This window comes from Ixodes scapularis, unplaced genomic scaffold, assembly GCF_016920785.2.
Source record: "Ixodes scapularis isolate PalLabHiFi unplaced genomic scaffold, ASM1692078v2 PGA_scaffold13__105_contigs__length_92229423, whole genome shotgun sequence".
Taxonomy (NCBI): domain Eukaryota; kingdom Metazoa; phylum Arthropoda; class Arachnida; order Ixodida; family Ixodidae; genus Ixodes; species Ixodes scapularis.
In genome coordinates, this window is record NW_024609839.1 from 37,588,532 (window position 1) to 37,613,541 (window position 25,010).

The window sequence follows — 25,010 nt, forward strand, 5'->3', positions numbered from 1 at the left end:
TGATGTCATAGGAGTATCTAAGGTAATAGATGTGTTGAAGTGTTCATCAGCCGCAGGTGTTGACGGTATTAACTCTAAATTTCTAAAAAGCACTAAAATGTATTCGGCCATCATTTTTTCTAAGCTATTCTCCCAATCACTTGATTCAGGGTCCATACCTGATGATTGGAAGACAGGGAAGGTGGTACCGTTGCATAAATCAGGTGACAGCCATGACCCATTCAACTACCGTCCCATCTCTCTAACGAGTGTTCCTTGTAAAGTCCTCGAACATATCATCTGCTCCCATTTAGTGTCTTTCCTTGAATCAAATAGTTTCTTCTCGTCCGCTCAACATGGCTTCAGAAGGCCATTTTCATGCGATACTCAATTATTGCCTTTCGCTCATGAGCTCCACTCCCTCCTTAATAACGGCTCTAGCACTGACTGTGTTTTCTTAGATTTTTCAAAAGCCTTCGATAAAGTATCCCATAAGCTACTAATCCATAAGCTTCGCACTCTAAACATTGATCCTTATGTGCTTGATTTGGATTATCGCCTTTCTATCTCATCGGGTCTAGTTCGTCAACGTAAATAATAATAATTCTCATTTGGTGCCTGTCGATTCCGGTGTACCGCAAGGTTCTGTAATTGGTCCCCTGTTGTTTCTAATTTATATTAATGATCTTGTAACTAATATTTCCTCGCCGATCTGCTTGTTCGCTGACGACTGTGTCCTTTTCCGCAATATAACTGACCATTCTGATGTAATTCATTTGCAATTTGATCTTGACGTCATAGCTCTCTGGTGCAACTCTTGGCAAATGGAACTTAACACTAATAAATGTAAGTCAATGAGAGTATCCCGCTCTAACAGTTTATGTCCTACTTATAGCATTAACAATAAATCCCTTGAGTCTGTTACATGTTATAAATACCTTGGAGTCCATATAACCTCTGACCTTACCTGGAATATCACACGTCGAATATGTTGTAAGTAATGCTAACCGCACGTTGGGTTGCATAAAACGAAACTTTTTTCAAGCCCCTTCTTCTCTTAAACTAACCTTATACAAGTCCTTAGTCCGTCCTAAATTAGAATATGCGTCATCCATATGAGATCCTGGTCACCAAGGTCTTATGAGCAGATTAGAAGCTACACAAAACCGAGCCGTTCGTTTCATCTTATCTAACTATCATCGTACAGCCAGTGTAACATCAATGAAATTAACTTTGTCACTTCCCAGTTTGTCGTCTCGGCGCAAAACAGCTCGTTTATGCCTGTTTCACAAAATTTATCATCACATCCCATCTCTCCGTTTGAAACTAATGCTCGAGCCCTCTTACCGTTCATCCCGTCTCGACCATATTCACAAGGTAGGCATACCTAATTTTAACACCTTCAAATTCAGCACCTCGTACCTCGCACATCGACTGACTGGAACCACCTTCCCGCTTCTATTGCAGGTATTAATGATATTTCACTCTTTAAGCAATCACTTATTAACAGCACCCTTGGTTGATTAATTACGTTTATTTATTGTTTGCTCACTCCCCTCTAAAATGTACTCTGTACCTTGAGGGTAAATAAATAAATAAATAAATAAATAAATATAGACAATTCCTTTCATCAGTATGACATCGTACAGGGAAGGTACAAACGTCTTACTCGGGTTCGACGCTAGTCAGGGTTTTAGCATTTGGGCAGGAAGAATGCTCGTTCGTCCAAACAATGGGGTAGTACCGGTGAAGGTCTCGAGGTACACACAATATTACTGGTGATAGTAAATTTTCAATTTGAGTCCTACGCCATTCAATCCTCGTAAATATTATGTTTCTTATTGTTGTGGAAAGGTATTCAAGATTTTTCAAAATAAATTCATGATTCAATGAAAAACATTTGGTCCAGGAAGAAAAAGTGCACTTTCCTATGATTCTATTTTGTATTGATTATTTTGTTGTATTCTTGTTCTCTATTGGTTTACCGGGTAATCTTTAGATGTACACCGCTTTTCGACTGAAATTAATCTTTTACTGTGTTTTACGGAGAGCAGGCGAGAGAGGTCGCAAAGTCCTCAAGGACAAGAAAGCTGGGGATTTTAGTGTAATGTCTATGATAATTTCCAGTAACAAGAAAAAAAAAGGTAACGATGAAGTTATATGGTTTCAGTGCACTTGACATGAAAGCATCCGTGTTTGACCATTATTGAAAACATCCGCGTTTGTTCAGTATTGAAAACATCGGCGTATAAGTTTAGTATTTCTGTTTCACCTAAACCTTTGGCGCCTTGAAAACGCCAGTGTTAAATACCAATATCTCGGTGATTCACGAGGTATTAAACTGAGGCCAGGCGTGTAGTGAGTTGAACGGAAATCTACGACTCTGCACGAAGCATTTGGTGAAAGGGCGGGTCGTAGGGTGGCGCTAAATGTTAAAGACCAACAAGCGCTGCGGTAGCGCTGTGGATCTGGTTTCTACGCATGAGCAATGGTCACACCAGGTCATTTAACGCGAGCTTGTTCCTACAAAGCGCATCGACCTATGGGTTCACAGCTGCAGAGTGGGCAATGATATGAGGCGCTATAAAAGCGGTGGGTACACCGACTGACTTCCATTAGCTCTTCAGGATTTCTGCCGTAAGTGTCGAATGTTGAACGATCGCAGTAGGATCATGATTGTCCAAGCACTGCTGCACGGCCTCGTTGTCCTTTCTGTGGCTCTTGTAAGTTGAATCGACTACTTTCAACGAAGTCCATAAAACTAATCTAGGTACTTCAGTTTATGGTAACATGCCTAATACGCGAAACGAGCTACGAAAGTTTTGTTCGGTTTGAGATGAGTACATTGGTACATATTGGTATCACTATGTTCGGACCAGGTGTCCAGGGTGGTTCAGACAGTAGTCGGGGGGTAGCGTGGTCGCGTCCCAACGTGGCTAGACAAAAAACGTTCAGCCTTCCCACTCTGGGGAAGAAGGAAGAGCAGCGGAGCTGTAGTATGCGCCGCCGTCGCTCATAGATGGCGGTAGCTGTCCAGAGGGTTCTGTCGAGATTTATTTGTTTACGGACACGAAACTGGGGAAACTAGCCCTTAAAAGCTCCGCTGTAAAAAAGGCCTAGGGAAATCTGCTGTTCAGCCCTGGCGTCGTGTGGCATATCCCCCGTGATATCTTTACGAAAACGTTACAAAACACTTAAGCACAGCAGATCAATTGTTTTCACAATGAAGCCCAAGATCTTGGCTCAGGACTCCTGCAGCCTGCCTTAAAAATTGTATCCCAGCGCATCTGCCACAATATGACAAGTGCTTTCACATCAAAAGGAATTACATCGCAAGATATATTAAGACATGCAAGATATACTCAAAATGAAGCATTTCAGATACGTTTGATGAGTTTCTTATCAAAAAAAAGGACTTAATTCCTTTATATACGACGTATATCCATGCGTCATTAGTCGCAGAAATATTTAAGCACGACCATGTCCTTAACACGTTTAACATGTAATTATGTATTACTGAAATGCCTAAACAATACGTGTTTTTTTCTAATTTCAGGCTTCTAACGTTAAAGGTGAGTGAGGGTTTTTCTGAAATCTAAGAAACGCTAATAAAAAAAACGGACACTTTGGTTTTCTTTATTTTTTTATGAAAGGATGGCAGAAGTAGTGGTGTAGATCCATCCTCGACGTAAATCACGTTTAAGAAAATTAAAAAAAAAAACAAAAAAAAGGTCGACCTTATTACAGCTTTGAGAGCCTATACAAAAAGGCATAAAAACATGGTAGCGAAATCATTTATTACCCGCTGTTGTGAAAACGGAAAAGCCCCGGACCAGACCCTCCCTGTTGTTGCGATAGGCCTTGGCGAAGGTCACGTCCTTCCTTCGCCTCCCCTTCTTGTCCACCCGGCGGGGTTTGGCCTTCGCATTTAGGATCGGCGACCGGCCGTCTGAGCCGTTGTTGACAGAACACGTCGCCCGGCGCCGCGTGGACGCCGCCACACCTGGGAGCGGAGCTGAGCCGGACTCTTCTCTCTGGCTGCGGGGGTCAGTCGATCCAGGAACCAGCTGCCCTACCGGGAGAGGATTCCGGGGGACGACGACGGCGGTGGGACTTCCGGCCGAGTACGTTCAGCTCAAGTTTTCGTCCGGCGCCACTTGCGGATTATCCCGCTAAACCTTTCCCGAGGCAGGACGCCGCATAATGAGGGGATCATCTCCATCACGGTCAACGTCTCACGAGCTGACAGCGGACCCTTCGTCACCGACTCCTGGCGCGGCTTATCGAGGTCAAGAATGCCCCGGCGCCGGATTAGGAAGCCCGTCCGACGCTGCAGGGTGTGCGTGTATGTGTGTGCGCGCTCGAGAGGATGAGTGGGGGCGGGGCCTGAACGTGACGTTCGTTGGCAGTTCGGCCACCATTGGCTGCCAACCGCGGGAACATCAACAGCAACTGTATAAAAAGAGCAAACGAGAGGCCGCAAGGTGTGCTCTCGGACGTTGTAAATACTTTGTGCATATGTATTAAACATTGTTTCGTTGCGAGAGACCCTCCCGTCTCGTCATGTTCCTGGACGGGAGTCTGCCCGCTGCTCCTTTCCTGGCCTGGCCCTGCGTGACGCTACCCGGAGAACCCCCTCGGTCCCAACAACTGGATGGCAGCGGCGGGATCGACTTCGCCGGACCATGACTTCTGTGTGGGTGAGTGCCCGGCCCTTTCTTTCTCAATCTGCCAGACCCATTAGCTCTAAGTTTAATTTGCTATGGGGGTTGGAGATAGTCGCTGTTAGAAGGACTGTGTGACCGTTCTAGCGCGAGCATTTTGTGAGAAAGGGGGTCCAACACAAGCTAGATCATGAGTCTAGAGGCATTTCGTTGGCACGAGTTGGTACAGGTTTGTACCGAATTAGGAATCGATTTGGGGCATACTAAAAGAAAACCGCACATTATAAAGCTCCTTCAGGCCGAAGACGTCAGCTTTGAGGAGTTCACAGAGGCTCTGGAGGAGGTTCGCGAAAGGGAGCGGGAGGAGCGCAGAAAGTGGGCCGACGAGAGGGCTGTCGAGACCGCGAGATGGGAGCTCGAGAAGCGCGAGTATAAGCGCGAAATGGAGCGGCTCGACTACGAGTTCGAGCAGCTCGAGCTCGCGAAGAAAGCGCGGGAGGTTGAGTGTTTTCGTCGGGAGACAACAAGCGTTGAAAGGGTGACAGGGAAGGCGTGTCAGGGAAAGGAGAAAGTGGGAGCTGGGGACACAGAGATGACCGGAGACCAGCGTCTTTCTCCCGACACGGCCGTCACCGTTCTTCGCAAGCCCGACCCGAACTGCGAGCGGCGGGACGGTGAGAGTGACGTGGAAGCAGCAACAAAAGTGGTGTGTCAGGAAAAGAGGAAAATAGAAGCTGGGGACACCGAGGTGACCGGAAACCAGCATGTTTCCTCCGACGCGACCGACGCTGTTCCGCGCAAGACCGACGCCGTTCCGCGCAAGACCTCCCCAACGCCCGAGCTGCGGGAGGCTGAAAGTGATTGGGATCACGGGAAAGAAGAGAAGGCTCTTCGGGCGTCCAGCGGCGACTTCCCGGATGACAAAGGCGACGCCGAGACGGAGACGACGCCGGGGAGGTCGAGCCAGCTCATGGAGAGCAGCGCCGAGATGCCGGGGAGAGCGGCCCAGCAATCAAGCCAAGATCCTGACCGCTCTGATCGGCACCCGTGCGGCTTTGAGGATAAGTCCACGGCGCCGTCACAGGAGTCCAAGCGGCCCACCAGGAGGGAGGTGATTGAGATTTCCTTCGACGAGATCAACCAATCCTGCCTGGTGCGGTTGCGGAGCCCGGACTCTAGACCATTCGCGGAGTCCGGGTGCCCGGAGAACATCGACGAGTACGCGTTCCACAGCGAGTCGTCATCGGGGTTGGAGGACGGGAGACCCCAAGCCGGCCATCCCAGGGGACCTGCAACCGGCGGCGGCTGCGCGGGCAAGGGACCCTCCGGAGTCACGATGGAGCCCGGGCGGAACCAAACAGACCCGACACAAGTGCACCTGAAGACGTCGTCGTGCTGGCGGCATGGGGGATCCGAGACCGAAAACTTGGATGCCGACACGAACCAGCGACCGAGACGAAAGAAGAAAAGGCAGCGCCGGTTCAGCGTTGTACGTTCTGGCAGCAACGCTTCCTGCAGAGAGCGTCAGGGCAACCACGACGAGCGCCACTTCAAGAAGAGGAAGCGGTCTTCGAGGCTAGGAGGGGGAAAACTCCACGACCCCCACCACAACCAGCCACGGACCGACAGCTCAAGTACGAGCAAGGAGCCTGGAGGAGGCAACAACCAGCCTGGAACGACTCAACGAGGTTCCAGACGCAGTTCATCGCCTGTGGTTCAGCCTGGCGCCACGTCGGACGCGGACACTAAGGGAGATCTCCGGGACTGCAACTTCGGGCCTGTACTCAAGTCCAAGGAGAAAAGCTTGAACAGTCCGAGTGAGGCCAAGAACAGACAGGGCGTGGGCTAGATGCAAAGAAGGACTTTCGGGGGAAAAGGGAGGGCTAACCGTGGTTTTTTTGTGTAATTGAGTCGACTAGGTTATTCGGCAAGGTTATTTGCTTTTCTTTTTCCGGGAGTCCGTTTTGCGTTTCGTTCGGCTTTAGCTCGTTGCGTTGGCGCTAAAGTTCCTTTAAAGCGGTTTCCTCCTCAGTAGAGTTTTCGTTCTGGAGGACGTGCTCGAATTTAATAGGGATATGCCCCATGTGAGTTACGTTCCGGTTTGTAATGTGGTTTTGTTTTCACGGGAGTCCGTTTTATTTTTGGTTGGGCGTTAGAGGGCTTTTATTGGTCTACAAAAGTTTCTTTCGCTAAAGCAACCTGTCGTAGGAAATAAGTTTATGTGTTCTTTCCTTGATAGAATAGCACGGACCTTTCAAGTGGCATTTTTTATTGTTGTTTGAGAGTGGTCTGGCGGATTGAAGGTATGGAGGGCTGGGCGCTCGGCTGCGCGGGGTCTGGTTCGGTGTTGTGGGTTGCGTTACTGTCACTTCCCAGAGTTGACTCCAGCCTGGACCTCAGTCGCCAGCCTTGCCGTGAGACCGCGTCTTTCAAGGGACCAGTGTGGACTGCTCCCCTTCAAGACACTCTTCCCAGCGGCGGAGGAGCTGTTGTGAAAACGGAAAAGCCCCGGACCAGACCCTCCCTGTTGTTGCGATAGGCCTTGGCGAAGGTCACGTCCTTCCTTCGCCTCCCCTTCTTGTCCACCCGGCGGGGTTTGGCCTTCGCATTTAGGATCGGCGACCGGCCGTCTGAGCCGTTGTTGACAGAACACGTCGCCCGGCGCCGCGTGGACGCCGCCACACCTGGGAGCGGAGCTGAGCCGGACTCTTCTCTCTGGCTGCGGGGGTCAGTCGATCCAGGAACCAGCTGCCCTACCGGGAGAGGATTCCGGGGGACGACGACGGCGGTGGGACTTCCGGCCGAGTACGTTCGGCTCAAGTTTTCGTCCGGCGCCACTTGCGGATTATCCCGCTAAACCTTTCCCGAGGCAGGACGCCGCATAATGAGGGGATCATCTCCATCACGGTCAACGTCTCACGAGCTGACAGCGGACCCTTCGTCACCGACTCCTGGCGCGGCTTATCGAGGTCAAGAATGCCCCGGCGCCGGATTAGGAAGCCCGTCCGACGCTGCAGGGTGTGCGTGTATGTGTGTGCGCGCTCGAGAGGATGAGTGGGGGCGGGGCCTGAACGTGACGTTCGTTGGCAGTTCGGCCACCATTGGCTGCCAACCGCGGGAACATCAACAGCAACTGTATAAAAAGAGCAAACGAGAGGCCGCAAGGTGTGCTCTCGGACGTTGTAAATACTTTGTGCATATGTATTAAACAAAGTTTCGTTGCGAGAGACCCTCCCGTCTCGTCATGTTCCTGGACGGGAGTCTGCCCGCTGCTCCTTTCCTGGCCTGGCCCTGCGTGACGCTACCCGGAGAACCCCCTCGGTCCCAACACCGCACAGAAAATGTTGAAAAATGGTTGTGTCTGCTGCAAAACCTTTTTCTCAAGCTTTAAAAAAATTGGGATCTTATAATACAAAGAGCACTAGTAGACTGTAGTGTAACCTAAGCGGCTGGCGTAAAGCCCACGGTGTAGACGGCAATAGGCGTCATATTAGGGAGTTTTAGAATAGCGCACGCTAAAGCTTTGCGTACGTAAAGAATAGCGTCGTCGCCACTGCGCATGCTCCGAACTCAAACCAGGTTTTGCGCTTTGCGTCTGCAAGTTTAGCGTGCGCTATTTCTCGGAAATAGCGTTCGTACGCAAAGAGTGTTTGCGCTTCTCCAAGGAGGATTCGTGATGAGAAGTTGGCTAAAGCCAAGACGAGCAGAGTTAAAAAAATGGCGACTTCCAGGATTACGTCGGCGGCTGCATTGGCGGCTTCGTGAGCACGACGTCGGCGGCATCCTCGCGACTGCGATTTTCAATACGAGACGAAGTTGTTTTCGGTTTGGCTACGCTCACCGGCAACTTGATACTTGCGACGCGCGAACATTTCTCGGCGAAGGTACGATGTGCGAAGGTTAGTACACGAGATCTCTCTTGCCGAGGCGACGCAAGCGGACACGACTGGTCAACCGCTCGCGTCGCATTCTCATATTTAAACAAATCTAAAATAGTACTTTGAACCAAAAAACTTCTTTCTAAAGTTACAGCATTTCGTGTGTTAAATAAAAATTGTGACTGTATCTTGGTGGCGTCGCAAGCGTAAGCTGCCTGGGCTTTTGCGTCGCGACGGAGAAACGCTATTCTAAAACTCTCTTGCGTCGCGTGCGCTAATACAAGCGCTAAATTTAGCGCTAGCGTGCGCTAAAATTGCGTACGTTATTCTAAAACTCCCTATTGTTTCTTTACCGATAACGTTTGCGCATGCGCGGAGAGTCGGCGACAATGCTTGCTTCTTCAAAGCATTTTTTTTTTTCACGCGTCTCTGGCTGCAAGTGTCTCTCGGAAAGCCGAAGTGAGACCCAGCCTTCTCAGCATTCATGCGTGTAGCGAATGCCACCTAGAAGGCAAGGCCTGGCCGCATGACGTCATCATTGGTGGATGCCCGCCCCGCCCCTAGCGGCAAACACGCGGAAGCTAGACGAGAGCAGCCGGCAGTCGCATCCGTCTTCGCGTCGGCGCCTGCTAACGTCGGGCTCGTTGTGAAGCGCTGCGAGAGGCGATGGCGGTGACGCTGACGCAAGGCAGACGGTGCTGTGTGGATCATGGAGCCAGAGTTATTCTAATGTATGCTAGAGGGTTCAAGTGGCGCCAGTGTGCTGCGGCAAACTGAAGCAGACAGCAACCGGTCGGAATTTGACTTCCGGTGATGCATTTCTAATGGAAAAAGCGAGTGTATTGTCTCCTTGCGCTCGATTATAAGAGCAAATATCACGAACAATTCGTACATACTAGAGAGATTGGAACATTCCGCGGTCACGCAGACGAAATATTTCGTTACTTATGGCGTTTTTTCGATAAATTCGTGACATGAAAAACGGCGCTAAAAGCACTTTGTACTTGTATTTATGGGCACCGTCGGGCATTGTTAGCGCGAACATGACGTGGGCGCTGTTCAGCATGGGGGATTACGAGCCAAACCAGCGAAGGACATGTGGAAAACCAAGAGAGACGAAAATAACTACGCAGTAACACTGGATCAGAAACTCCTTGTTCATGCACACGATCAAAATAAATTGAACGCCGCGTAATATAGTCCAATTTGCAATAAATAAATAATGCTTTATTTTTGCTGCTCATGGATATGCACAAAGATGCCTGTTCTTCATTCAAAATCGTCACCCGCATGCTCGAAATTTGTGAAAATAGGGAGATGCCAAAGAACAGGTGCTCGATAAAAACTGCCCGAAATCGCAAACAATAAAAACACAGCCTTTATAACCCACACATATTATTTACGTTTCGAATGTCTTTTTAGCCGATCGTAAAGATGTACGACGGACTCATTTGCATTTAATGACAGGACGGACATATAAGCACTATATAAGCACCACCGAAATGATGGCGAACACTGAACACACTCTAAATTTTTTTGGATTGTTATTTTACTTAGAATTGTCGCTCATTTTTCTATACCTGCTATAAAACACAGGTTTGGGCCTGAAATATAGCGAAGTTTAACGTCCCTCAGTGGTAAAGAAAAATGTTCCAACTAAAACAATTACACTTTTAAACTAATAATAAAGGTACATAATAATCGGTAAGACTCATATAACAAAAGTTATCTATGTTATTTTCCGTCGAAGAGACAAAATGCACGCGCGTTTTAAAGACTGATTCCTATCTGCTTCAATTTGAAACCCGGAAGTCGAATAGGTAGGATCACCGGTTGAACCTCTAGCCTACATTATATTAACTCTATGCATGTAGCTTGGTAGGAACAAGGGAAGGCGACATACCGGCTCAAGCCAGTTAAACGAGAAACTCCCAAATGAAGCCGGAACTAGATTCCGCGCTCGGTGTTTTTTTTTTTTTTTTTCTGGTCCCCCCAGGGGTGACTAGAAAAAAATGAAAGACGTTTACAACTTCCTGTAACGCCGAATTAGAGCGCAGCTCTTGAGGAGGAGGGAAGGGTACTGAGGGGAGGGTATGCCTGACACCTCCTAGAGAAGAAGGCCGCAGCGCTCTTCCCGCAACGTCGCAAAGGAAGGCCAACGGGGGCGCGCGTCGAAGCGAAGGCAACGCGTGTGGATCGACCGTCGTAAAGCGTTTTTAGTCACATACGCGTGTGTTACCAGCAAAAATGAAAGCTGCACATAGCAACGGGTCTAGAAAACATTTCATTACACGGGCAAAATATTACATAACTAAATAATCGGTACGAGATGGCACGAGGTATGCGCAAAAGAATACCCAAGCCTAAGCATATATGTGATTGTTTTAAGTCAAAAACGTTGAGTCACGCAAGTATTGCTGTAGGGATGCACATTTTATACAGAAATACTTCGACAAAATGGGCAGACACGCAGTGATTGGACACATCAATACAGATCATAGTTAAAATCAGGTAGACGTAGTTAAGGCGGACACCGCTAGACAAGTGTTACTTACGAGTATGTAAGCGATGTTATCGCGCGCAGTCACTGAATTCTTGCATTATACCCCGGCCACACGGCAAAATTAATGTAATTTTGATCGAGTGACATTATGGGGTCGACAAATCAGCTTGTGACGCTCGTATCATTACTCAAGAGTGCGATCTCGTTAAATCCTATGTCATTTAATGAAAATGTATAAACGTTTACGTGTGGCAGGGGTACTAAACTTACTATTTACAGTTAACTAATTTACATCTCCCTGTGGGTTCGCGCTGCATTAGAACAAAATATAACTTATTTTTTATACAATATTACTATTACCTTAATACAGTTAGAATCCTAGTATAGACGCGGTAAAGGCAATAAAATATCATTAGTATAAATAAACACATAACCATAAATAACGCACTTTCAATAATCTTACAAGCGTCCAGTGAAAACTAGAATATTAACACACATATTTACAAATGTGGACGCAACTGCACACGGATAACGACGAACAAAATTCAATTCTATCACGGAAAAAAAAAAATAAAAAAAACGACTGCAGCACTTGCGTCGCACATGACCACGGAAGCCTTTAAATAAGTTGTTTGTCACCTGTTGATCGTATCCCTACGTCCCACAATATATGTTACGAAAACATTTGAACACGAACTCCAAGAAGTATCTTTCTATCGAGAGAGGGGTCTATCGATGATCGACCAGTGCCATCGTTGGCTAGTTGTCACAGATGTTACTCAAACCGTAGCCAGAACTTGTTCGAAGAATCCACGTAAATGCCGTAGTATCACGCAAACACACAAGAAAAAAAAAAAAAAACACTACCCGAGACTGCGGTGACGACAGAAAAACTACGGAAAAAAGGAAACCAGTCTCAAAAGAACCACACACGAGAGCAGCGGCGACAAAAAGCTTAACGTTGTCGAGCCATCTCTTGCTCGTGGCTCCCTGCGGCGATGGCTGGATTTTTTTTTTTTCGGTTTCCTTCGGAAAGAAGAAGAGGGCAGCAGGCAGTGTGGACGTGCTCTGCTTGACTCCTTTTTTTCGACACATTTTCGACCGCTATTTACCAGTTCTGCAGATTTTCTGGATTACCACCCGACGGCCAACGGTAAGCGGACCATGTTCACACGATTCCGGACCCGGACCGTCGCCAGGAACCAGATTTATTCGCCGCTTTCCCCCCCCCCCCCCCCCCCCGCATGTGGGGGGAGAAGCTAAGCCCAACGCCTCGGCATACGTGGGGCGATCATATAATCGACTCCGCCGCTACTGCTTAAGACGCCTCGCTTTTTGGGATGCATTACGAAGTCGAAGGCACCTCGAGCACACCGGAGGACCTCCAGGAGAGAGTCTGGTAGTCTGTTTTCCGCCGACAAATGAACACACACGCCGCCTTTGTCTCGAAGAGACAGAAAGGGAAGGCCACACAGGAAGCAGCGCGTACGGCTTAGCAGACGGCCACGCTATTATCCACCACTCCACCCGGGAAGCGGGAAATGGATCCGGCAAAGCCTCTAAATGGCTTCGCGCAAAAACGCCGTCCGACTTTATCGAGACTACCTATGGAAGACATTAAGGTGGTCTTCCGTCCACGTGGGTTCGATCCCATAACATGCGGTGCTAGTACGCTTATGATGGCGATACTTCAGCTCCTCCCCCCTCTTCAGTCACGACCACAGGAGAAGATTAGGATTCACCCGTACAACCGCACCTTTACGGTCAGCACACCAGATAAGGACAGGGCTCGCCGACTAGGCGGAGCCACATCGCTCACGCTGGGAGACCAGACTTTTCAAGTTTCTGCCTACGTAGCGATGCCCGAAAGCTCCACCCGCATAGTTGTACCGGAGGTACTATGCATGGGGGAGACGACGGAGGAAGTCATACACTACGCCACCCTTGACAACCCCGAACTGAACGTCCTTCATGCGAGGAGGATGGGTACAACTCGGACCATGTTAATGACTATTGAGGGAACCAAGCTACCCAGGCAAGTCACCTTTTGTCACGCAGTGCTGCTCTGCTGCCCATACAGAGAAAAAATCGATACCTGCTTCAACTGCCGCCAAACCGGACACAGAGCCGACGTGTGTAGGCAAGCCACCAGCAACAAGTGCCGCAGCTGTGGCACCGAACACTCCAACACCAACCCAGACGGCTCTACTTACACTTGTAAACCGGTCTGCATCATCCGCGGAGGGGAACATGAAACCGGCTGCAAAGTGTGCCCCCACCACTTCGTGCAACGCAAGAAGACACCGGGACCGTCGACACCGTCAGACAGAAAATACCGGCGCCGATCCAGATCGAGGCGGCGGGGAGCGGAATCCCTCAGGAGCCGGGACCGCTCCAGGTCGTCAACTTTGCACCCAGGGAGCAAGCGCAGGACGAATCAGCAACAGCAGCGGCAAGATGACCCCCGCAAGGTGAGCTGGGCTAGCCAGGGTCGCATACAACACTAACACACACCCCAACAGCACAATACCCCCGGCAGTAGCTAGGAAGCTGGAAGCACTCAGGAACGAATGCGCAATCCTCAGGCGGAAAGTAACCGCAACCCCAAAACCACCCCTCGTGAACATGGAAACCACAACCGCGAAGCAGACTTATACCACGCTGCTCAGTCAAACACACACACCAGCAGCTACGACTTTAACACTACCAACCCCCCCGAACGCAGAAACGGAAACAGCGAGGCCAACCTTCACTGCGCCACGAGGACAGACATCCACTCCCACTATGACACACCTTCCGCAAAGCTCGAAGCGCAAGGTGACCGACGCCGTATCGGGGAAGTCGCACTCTTCTCTCACGGGAATGTCGACTGTGGAATCGGTGCCGAACTCTGGCAAAGAGAATCCTAAACGTAGACTCCGGCTCTGCGATCGCGTGGCTCGGCGGGAGGAGCGCATAGATAGACTAGAAGGGCGCATGGATAGTCTGGAACAGAAGGTCGTGGCAATACAACAGAGCTTCGAGAGTATCTTACCCATCATCGCTCTAATAGCGTCCAAATTAGACATAAGCATTAACCATGGCCAACCTTAACAGACCAATACCTGTGTGGCAATGGAACTGCAGGGGACTCCGCCAAAAGCGGAGTAACCTGTCGCTCCACATCAGTCAACAACCAACACAGCCAGACATTCTGCGTTACAAGAAGCGACGCCACCACTTAAAATGGCGGGTTACGCAGCGTTCGCATACACTTACTCCACGCAACCATCCACTTCCAAATGACAACAGAAACAGACGTCGACGGCAGTCACACAACACGAAATCGAGGACACGCTAATTCCACACGTGTTCCTCGAGACCATCCGCACAAGAAGGGCAGGCCCAGTATATATGTGCTTAACGTTTACAGCTCGCCCAAAGATAGTTCCAAGCAGGCAGCTGCACTCATCTACAAAGCCGCGATCCTGGCCGGCGGAACACCCTTATTAATTGTGGGGGACTTTAACGCACGCCAACAGGCATGGGGATATCCGTGCTCACTACCCAAAGGCGTAGCCATATGGAACACGCTCCAGACGGACCATCTCACACTCATAACCGACCCGGATTATCCGACCCGCGAAGGGAACAGCGTGTCTCCGGATACGACCCCGGATCTTTCCATCACGCGCAACATCCCGCTAGCCACATGGTCAAACACTCGAAACACGCACGGCAGCGATCACTTTATTCTGGAAATAACGATCCCCGACCACACGCACAAAAGACGAGAGACACCCGGAAAAAGTTTAGTTAATTGGGACCATTTCCGGGCCCTTCGCGAAGAGGAGGGGGAGCCTGTCGACCTGAGCAGCTGGACGCGTTCCTGGACAGTGTCAGGCAGGCCACGGACACGGCCCCCCCCCCTCAAGGGGTGTCCAAACAGGACTCTACAAAACCCGCGACTCCGGCAAATCGTGCCGCGCTCTGCCGCCATCCGCTTCCGGCCGTCGGAGGGAAATTTCCCTCCGTCAATTCTTCCCGGGGGGAAACTTCCCTCCGTCAATTCTTCCCGGGGGGAAACTTCCCTCCGTCAAATCTCCCCCTCGCTTCCTCCACGGCGGCCTTGCTCTGCTTATCACGTCGGTCCGGAGAGCCACTCTCACGCTCTGTTGGCTGTCCGTCAATTGCTCAAGGCCTCCGCTCACAATACAGAACCGCATCGGACGCCATCACGACGAAAGTGAATCTCGACAAAGAAAGCAGATCCGAGGCGGGCGAAACGCACCCTTCGACGCAGGAATGTCCCAAATCCACCCAAAGCCGGACCTCCTTGGCCTTCGAGCCGAGGCGACGGCGGTACGCGAGGGCGTTGGCGAGGTGAGCCAGACGCAGGTGGCGTGTGACGTCAATCTGAAGAGGAGAGCAGTCCTGATCGTAAAAATTTTCACGACTCCTGCAAACATTTTCACGACTCCGACAGACCGTAGAAATAGAAGCGTCCGCTTCAATTTTCACGATTTGTCGGAGTCGCGGGTTTTGTAGTGTCCTGTTTGGACACCCCTTTACCCGAAGGGAGGGCGGACGCCAAACTACTACATATGTGGCAGGCTTTGGGGAGACTCCGCGTTCGCTGGTCCAAACACAAACACAACCGCTCGCTCCGCAAACGCATCTCGCGCCTAGAGAGGGACATCGAAACGTATGCGATTGAGCTAGACAGTCAACACTGGGGGCAGATGTGTGACCAGATCAACGGCAAATTGGGGCTCCGAGACACGTGGGGCCTCCTTCGCCATCTGATAAACCCCCAGGGTTCAAGAACGGTACAGCGTAACACACTAACCAAGGTAGCCAGTACGTTCCCGGGAGATGCCAGGGCACTCATAGAGGCCCTGAAGGACAAGTACGTTAACCTAAAGAAGGACGACGCGGAATCGAAATCGTATTCGGGAATCGGGAACCCCGCACTAGATGCGGATATCCTCGAGGCCGAGGTCCGTCACGCCACCACTCAACTCAATCCCAATTCGGCACCGGGCCCCGATGGGGTCACCAACAAGACCCTACGCAACCGAGACGCTAAATCTATAACGGATCTCACGCGTTTCATTAATGAGATATGGCACAGCGGCACAGTTCCGCCAGAGTGGAAACGGGCTAAAATGTTTTTTATACCCAAAACTGGTAAACCTCTCAACGTCGATAATTTGAGACCCATTTCGCTGACGTCCTGCGTCGGCAAGGTGATAGAGCACGTAGTGCTCAATCGTCTTTGGGACTACATGGAGGATCAGGGCTTGTTCCCAGACTCCATGTTTGGCTTCCGCCAACACCTCTCGATGCAAGACATCCTTCTCCGACTCCAGTCGGAGGTAATCGAGCCGCGCCGAATCAAAAGGGTTGTGGTGAGGCTTGACTTGCACAGAGCCTTTGACAACATACGGCAACGGCAGTCCCGTCCAACATAAATATTTTGGGGCTGGGCGAACGCTTTTTCGCGTACGTGCAGTCGTTCCTCGAAAACCGTACGATAGAAATTTCGGTCGCGGGACACACGTCAGGCCCCATACTCACAGGGGACAGAGGCACTCAGCCAGGAGCGGTCCTGTCCCCTATGCTCTTCAACATAGCCATGCTGTACCTCCCGAGTTAGCTGGCCACTATACCCAGACTTGGTCACTCTATTTACGCAGACGAAATCACGCTATGGACCAACAACGGCAGTGACGCGGACATGGAGGAGACGCTTCAGACAGCCATAGACATCACATATGAATATGTCGCGAATTTAGGGCTCGACATGTCTCCGCTTCAATCGGAACAGCTAATCAAGGACGAGAGCGCACGTCTCACGGATAGAGAAGGCTCAGTACAGCGACTGGACCTGAGGGTAGGCGACCAACCCATACCGGGGGTCAGAACCATCAGAATACTGGGCTTAATCTTTCATTGCTTCAAACCAAACACGGACGTAATGCTAAAATTACACTCGATCACCCACCAGACTGTTCGACTCATCAGACGCATATCCAACAGGCGCGGAGGAGTAAAGGAAGCAGACACCGTGAGACTCATCAAAGCTTTCGTGTTGTCCCGCTTCCCTATACTCCTTGCCGTATCTACTATTACGAAAGGCCGACAGGAACAAACGCGATCTGCTTCTCCGGTCGGCGTACAAATCGGCACTGGGCCTGTCCCCCCAAACACAAACTGTCCGCCTCATGGCTCTAGGACTACACAACACAGCAGACGAGCTGCTTGAAGCGCACCGCTCTGCTCAGATGCTGCGCCTGGCGGGCACCAGAAACGGACGAGCGGTTCTCGAAAGGCTCGGCATACTCCCCCCCCCCCCCCCCCCTCTAAATACCGCATCTTTAATCGTGCCGATACCAATCGAATTTAGGTCTCGGCTCAGGATCCTACCCTTACCCAGGAACATGAACCCGACCTTCCATAATCAACGCCGCAAAACCCGGGCGGAGGCTCTTCACAAGCTGTACGCTGGGCGTCCCGACGTATACTTCGTAGACGCGGCTAACTACAGCGAACACCGGGACCGCTATGCCCTGGCCGTGGTGGATGGGACGGGGCGCATCGTAGTGATGGCCTCAGTCAAGGAGGATTCCCCCACCAGAGCGGAGGAAGCTGCAATCGGCCAGGCCCTCAACCACGCGTCCGAGTCGTTACGCACCATAATCCGTGACTCCAAGACGGCCATTCTCGGCTTCAGCTCAGGTCGCGTCTCTCGATCGGCAACAAAGCTCCTAACATTGAAATCATCCATCATCCCTCCAGTCACACACCCAATCACATTAATCGGGTCTCCGGCTCATGAGGGGGTCGGTGGTAACGAGGCGGCCCACGCCGCGGCCCGAGATGCGACCCGCCGGGCCGGGACATGCGGGGCGGTCGGCGGGGCCATCCCGATTGCTAACGAGCCGAGAGATCTCCCATAGCATAAGGAACCGCTTCGTGGTTTTTATGACATTACACAACACTACAGATTACAGCGCCAGATATACCCACCACCACATAAGTCATTCAACAGACGCCAACAAGTATTATGGCGACAACTTCAGACGAATACTCTTCCTAACCTCGCGACACTCAGACACTACTTCCCGGATCTATACAAGGCCCGATGCACCAAGTGCTATGATTCAACAAAGGACGCCGACGAATACAACAAGGCCACGATCGAACATGTATTCTGGTCCTGCCCGGACGATCCCCCACCCTCTTCCCTCACACGACACTTGACACAACGAGACACTCAGTGGACGACCCTGCTGCTCAGCTCGGACTGCGTTATCCAACTCGCTGCGGTCACAAGAGCCGAGCAAGTCGCCGCCCGGCCCAGTCCGTCCGGCCACTCTGCAAGGGAGGCACCACGCCGGCCGTGGGAGAAGGAACCCACGTTCTGGATCTTATGAGGCTTTTATAAAGTTCATTCTCTCTCTCTCGGTTTCCTTCCCTCCTGAGATGTCTCAGCGTTCTTCTTCAGACAGTCAGCAGCTCACACACCACGTAAATTTACCAGAATTGGAGCCGGTATGAGGGAAGATGTCGCGTCGGAGCCGGTTCATTCGAAAAGTGTGGGGAGCTGCGGAACTGCACGTAGTCACGAGGTTACGGCGATACTCATAAATATGCATTTGGTACTTTCAACCTTGGTAACGCGTTACGTTTACATCATATATATAATAAATCGTACAGGGTTGCTCTATTCAAAAATATATTAATGTCGGATAAACGCGCACGAACACCAACGCGCCACCGCTCGACAAGAAACATTTTTTTCACGTATATAGCAGATATTTTCTCACGTAGTTGCGCCGTGGCCTTCCTTCTCCGACATTGTGACGTAACCACTCGGAGCGCTACGGCCTTTTTTCTAGGTGTTGGAATGCCCCTCCTCCTCATCCGTAGCCTCTCCTCCTCCTCTCCTCTTCCCTTTCCTCCTTCCCTCCTCCTCTCTCCCCCTCCTAGTGCCTCCTCCTCCTCCCAGCGCGTTGCATTATGGGACATTTCCCATAATGCACCGCGCGGTTACGCCGACGCCGACGGCGACGCCGCTCATGCCGGAAACGGGCGCCTAAGAGCTGAACTCTAAAAAGTTGTTGGCACCGAATCAGCTGCCCTTTCCGCCCAATAATGTCTTCTGGTTTTGGTCATCATTGGGGCGTGTCCCTCTAAACCGGAATTCTCCCGCAGCTTCACCTCATGTCGCCTCCAGAAGCTTCGTACCCCCAGTTTGTAGATCTACTGGTGATTACGTTCGGGGGGGGGGGGGGGGGGGGGGGGGGGGGTTGGGGTTGGGAGTGAGAAATGAGAGGGAGGCGAAGGTTTTTTTAAGGTGGCGTTAGTGTAGCCCGTTCGGTAGCCAGGTACACCGCAACGGGTTTGTGGCCCTCTCGACGACGCCATTTCGATGCTACTACATCTACGCGTTGATAAGCCGCAGAGCTAAGTACACACCATATTCGAAACATATAATGAGGGAAAGCACAACACTAGAAGACTGGACTTTTCTGTAGTAAGGGGTTACAAGGAATGCGTTACTCTAAGTGCGTTACTTTTTTGATAACTTTAAATAATAACGCTGTGATTTTTTCATCTTTAGTTTAGTTAGATTTTTTCTTATGTAAGCATGAAAGTAGCGACATTATTTTTTTCGCTACTTTCAGCAGTTTCTCGATTGTTAATATATCATTGGACGAGTAGAATCTAGCAACTTCTTAGACTTTACAAATGATGTGTTTCGACATTTTGAGTTGGCCATGCGCCAACTTGGGATTACGTGGTTTCTCACGAGTTACAAGGCGCCTACGGTCACGCATAAATGTAGTGCGAAAAACTTAGTTATCCTTCCGCATGCGATGGTTCTTTGTGAGTCAAAACTTACACTTTCATCACTTAAAACACTATCTTTGCTGCCGATTTTTTAATTTTCTTTCATCTTTCAACTTTTTTTTAACACATCAGCCATGAAACGAAACGCAGTGACCAGTTTATTATTTTTTTGCATTGATTTTCATTTCATTGTATATCATTTATTGTTGCTCAAAGACATCCATTACATGACGCGCATTAAAAAATATCACCGTTACGTTTTAAAAAGTACGGTAATTATGATTACCATTTCGTTCAAATAACTGTAACGCTAACTTTGCTATATTTTAAAGGAACTGTAACGAATTCCTTTTTCAAAGTAACTTACCCGAGTCTTCTGAAAACTGTGGGGGGTCGCACTGTCAGGATTCCGTATGGACTGCATCGGATGATCTAAGAGCGCGCTGAATACATTTTGTTTTCCTCTTGTTCCTTCTTCCACCAGCCCACTGTGACAACAGCGTTGCGAACGCTTCATACGCCCTCTGCCAAACTCGGCAGGCTCGGTGTATCGACCTCAACGCCACTCGCGTTGTCTGTATCCACACGGCCGCGCAAAATCCCATTGTCGCGTCGCGCCGGCCTAAACATTCCACGGGTGTCCCAGTGCAGAGTAGCACTAGCGAATTCGCGCCACTCCACTGTAGGCTGGTACGAACTACAGCACGAGAAAGAGAGCCAGTAGGCGGGGGTAAAAGACGACGAAGGTGCACGGGACCACACAAGATGGAACACAGAACACGGGCCTTGGACAGCATGGCGGACGGGCTTATGCTACCTCACCTTATTTCTAGTAACGTCTGTAACTAAACGGTTTATTCGTGTAAACTACATGGTGTCAGAAGTGGGATCCGTGGAAAAGCACTGCAGTCAGACGGTGCAACAACATGAAGACATCTTTCATGGATTGGGAGAATTAAAAGGCGTCAAATACCACATGAGACTCAAGCCAGATGCACAAGGCGTGATCCAGCAGCCGCGTACAGTCCCGGTCGCTATCAGGGACAAGCTCAAAAGCCACCTGGAAGATATGGTGCAACAAAGAGTGATTGCGCCAGTAACAGAACCAACGGAGTGGGTCCACCCTATTGTGGTTGTACAAAAGAAAGCCAAACTCCGACTGTGCCTTGATCCTCAAGAGCTGAACAAGGTCCTCATGCGGGAAACCTACTGTATGCCTACGTTAGAGGACATTGCCACACGATTGGAAGGAGCCAAGATCTTCTCGACGCTAGACGAAGCCACAGGGTTTTGGCAAATCAAGCTCGACACGCCCAGCTCGTACTTGTGTACTTTTGCGACGCCGTTTGGGAGGTATAGATTCCTGCGAATGCCTTTTGGCATATCGTCTGCTCCCGAGGTGTTCCAGAAGACAATGCACATGGTGTTTGAAGGCTTAGACGGAGTAGAGATCATGATAGACGACATCCTCATCTGGGGAAAGACGACTGAGGAACATGACTGTCGGCTTCAGGCGGTACTACAAAGGTGCCGAGAGGTCAACCTACGACTGAACAAGGAAAAGTGCAAGCTCTGCATGAAACAAATCAAGTACCTGGGTCACATTTTCTCAGCAGAGGGACTCTCAATCGATCCGGATAAAGTGAAAGACATCCTTGCTCTACCAAGACCGAACAATGTGGGTGAACTGAAGAGCTTCCTAGGAGTGGTAAACTACCTGGGAAGATTCATTCCTAACATGTCAGACGTGAGTGCGTCGTTGAGGCAACTCCTAAAGAAGGAGACAGCCTGGTCATGGACAGAAGAACAAGAGAGAAGTTTCACAGCCCTTCGGACGGCTCTAACGGTCGCACCCACGCTGCGGTTCTACGACAAAAACAAGCAAGTAACGCTGTCAGTAGATGCAAGCTCCAGAGGAACAGGTGCAGTGTTGCTGCAGGAGGGACATCCAGTAGCTTATTCTTCAAGGTCCTTGAGTGACGCTCAGAAGAACTATGCACAAATCGAGAAGGAGTTGTTAGCGATCGTACACGGATGCAGTCGATTCCACGACTTCATCTTCGGACACACCGTTGTCGTGGAGTCGGACCACAAGCCATTGGAGGCTATCTTCCGAAAGCCTCTCAACCAGTGCCCTCTCAGGCTACAGAGGATGAGACTAACCCTTCAAAAATATGAACTTCAAGTTAAGTACACCCCAGGAAGAGAGCTATACATTGCTGACACACTCTCTAGAAATCCATCAAAGGAGGAAGAGCCAGAGGTTTTCGAGGTGAACGTCTTGGAGTGCCTCCCCATCAAAGACGAAACCTTAGAAGAATGTCGGAAAGCGACAAGTAAAGACAAAGATATGACCACCATGTTAGAGTATGCAAGAGGTCAGTGGCCAATCAGCAAAGAAGAAGTACCAAATACTCTGAAGCAGTATTGGCCACACAGAGACGAGATACATGAAGAGGATGACTTGCTGTTCAGGTCAAATAGACTCATCATTCCAGAACAACTGAAGAGTGAAATACTAGTAAATTTACACAGGGCGCACAGCGGTGTAGAGAAAACACTACATCGTGCCAAAGAAGTTCTCTACTGGCCTACAATGCGGAAAGACATAAAGGATAAAGTAGAAAGTTGCATCGTGTGCAAAGAAAACAAGCCACGACAACAGAAAGAAGCTCTCATTAACCATCCTGTGCCAACCGCACCATGGCAAGTGGTTGGAATAGATTTGTTCCAACACAACGGCCACCACTACATTGTGATAGTGGACTACTACTCGTTCTACTACGAAACACATCAGCTTCAGAGGACAGCTGTCAATCAAGTGATCAACTGCTGTCTAAAAACATTTGCTGTGCATGGATTGCCAGTCAAAGTTGTTTCAGACAACGGTCCACCATTCAACAGTGCAGACTTTAAGGAGTGTCTACAGCACCAAGGGATCTTCCACGTGACATCCAGCCCCTATCACCCCAAATCCAATGGAATGGCTGAGAGAGCGGTGCAAGAAGCCAAAAAGCTCATGAACAAATGCAGCTATGGAACTACAGACTATTATGACGCCCTACTGGAGTGGCGCAACACACCTCGAGACGGAGTCCTGGGATCTCCAGTTCAAAAGCTTATGAATAGGCACACAAGGACAGAAATTCCCACGCATCCTTCGCTGCTTCGAAGCACAAAAACAAACCACACAGAAGTACAACAGCGGTTGAGGGACAAACAAAAGAAACAACGGCAACAATACAACAAAAATGCCAAAACTCTGCACGAACTCCACACCGGAGAAGATATATTTCTCAGGGATCAACACAGCGGAAAGTGGAGGCCTGCTATTGTTGTAGCAAAAGCACCACAGCCAAGATCGTACATCGTCCAAGACGACGATGGTGTCCAGTGCAGGCGAAACAGCATAATGCTCCGCAGAAGCCAAAGAACGAAAAGGAAACCAGCCCGCTTTAGGGACACAAACTTCGTCAACAAGTAGGCGAAGAAAGAGAGATGTAGGCTGGTACGAACTACAGCACGAGAAAGAGAGCCAGTAGGCGGGGTAAAAGGCGACGAAGGTGCACGGGACCACAGGATGGAACACAGAACACGGGCCTTGGACAGCATGGCGGACGGGCTTATGCTACCTCACCTTATTTCTAGTAACGTCTGTAAATAAACGGTTTATTCGTGTAAACTACATCCACTAGTGTAGTTGACGCCACCCAGTTGGATAACGCGAAGAATTATATTTTAGTTGAAAAGCATTAACTGTCCCATGGAGCGAAGCCGGCGTTGTCTGTAACCGTCTGTAGCAGCGAAACGGCAGTTAAATTCCCATTGGCCAAAAGCACAGAAAGACGGATGCTTCATCGAGGACGCCGGCTGGGCGCTCAAGGTCAAACGGACGCGCCTCAGAAATAGAACACACAGAAAAGCACAGGGACGCAGATGCACCGTCACGGAAGCCATGGAGCCGACGGGGTTCGCCGCGCGTGCGCAGTGGGGGTAAGCGTGATGTCACCGTCAGAGCGCCATGTGCGATAGGAAGATGGCGCGCTGCTTGTAGGAATGCTTTCGCATTCCTACACGTAAGGAGTCTTAAGTGTGTTCTTTAAATTTCTGCTTCTTTTTAGGATAAGTGCACTCCTAGCATAACATACACAGATAGACGGCGGGTATGCACTGTGCTCGATTGGTTTAGCGGGGGCCAGATAATACGGGCACCAACAAAAACATGACCGCGATGGAGCGTTTGTTTTGGCGCTGTTTGATAGGCCTTTTTAGCTGCCAAATAAGACGCTGTCGCTCTGCTCGCACACTATACAAAGTGTTATGTAGGTTGCAGCTGCCCGTGCCATGACGTGCAACGTGCGCGCGAGACTGTCGCGTGAAGTGCTTGGGGACGAGATCCAACAGCCACGCCTCTGGCGGCATGCTTCAGCTGTGTGGGCAACAAACCGAATTTTCTTGTTTGTTGTTGATTAGAGAAGTCGAAGATGACGATTCGAAGACCGCTCCTCGTGCGTCCGAAGCACTGATCACAGCGAAGCGCTCGTGCCCAGACCGTGCTCGGCGAGGTTCAATTTCTTTGTCATGCTGTGTTAGTAAACACCGGGCTTTGTGGACAACAAGCTCGATAAAGCGCCCCTTATAGTTCAATCTCCGGCACATTGATACTTTAGACCCATGTTGTTGTAAAAAAAACTATCTCCAAACTCCGGTCTAAAAACATGCTTTTCGTGCAAGGCTCGTCAAATTATGAGGCGCTGGAGAAATGCAGCCTTCTGCGTTAAGTCCTTATTTCGAACTCTTTTTGTTCGCCTTCCGCCCATTGAAAAGCATGCGGGAAGGGCCTTAGAACGCACCTGGTATAGCTGCGCCGCAGCGTTCTTCCGCAACATGAAGTTCGTCCGCTTTCCTTGCCGTCACCATGGCAACGAACGCCGAATGAATAGAAGCACGCACAGTACCGCCGCGTGAAGCCAGCAACAGCTGACGCCATTTTACGAACGCCGTCTGCTAGCCAAAGCCGAACGCGGCGTGTCAGATCAACCGCCTCCGCCGGTGCGCCGCTAGCAAAGACGACGAAGCAGAGACACGCCGACGGTGATCGAGTAAGCAGCAACACCACGGGGCGACTGCAACGGCGGCATTTATTTG

General features: G+C 50.2%; 1 pseudogene; it reads left to right on the forward strand.

Annotated features, from left to right (window-relative positions):
• The first annotated feature begins 2,627 nt into the window (after positions 1–2,627).
• The window catches only part of LOC115327738, a 35,779-nt pseudogene continuing 13,396 nt past the window's right edge, over positions 2,628–25,010 (forward strand).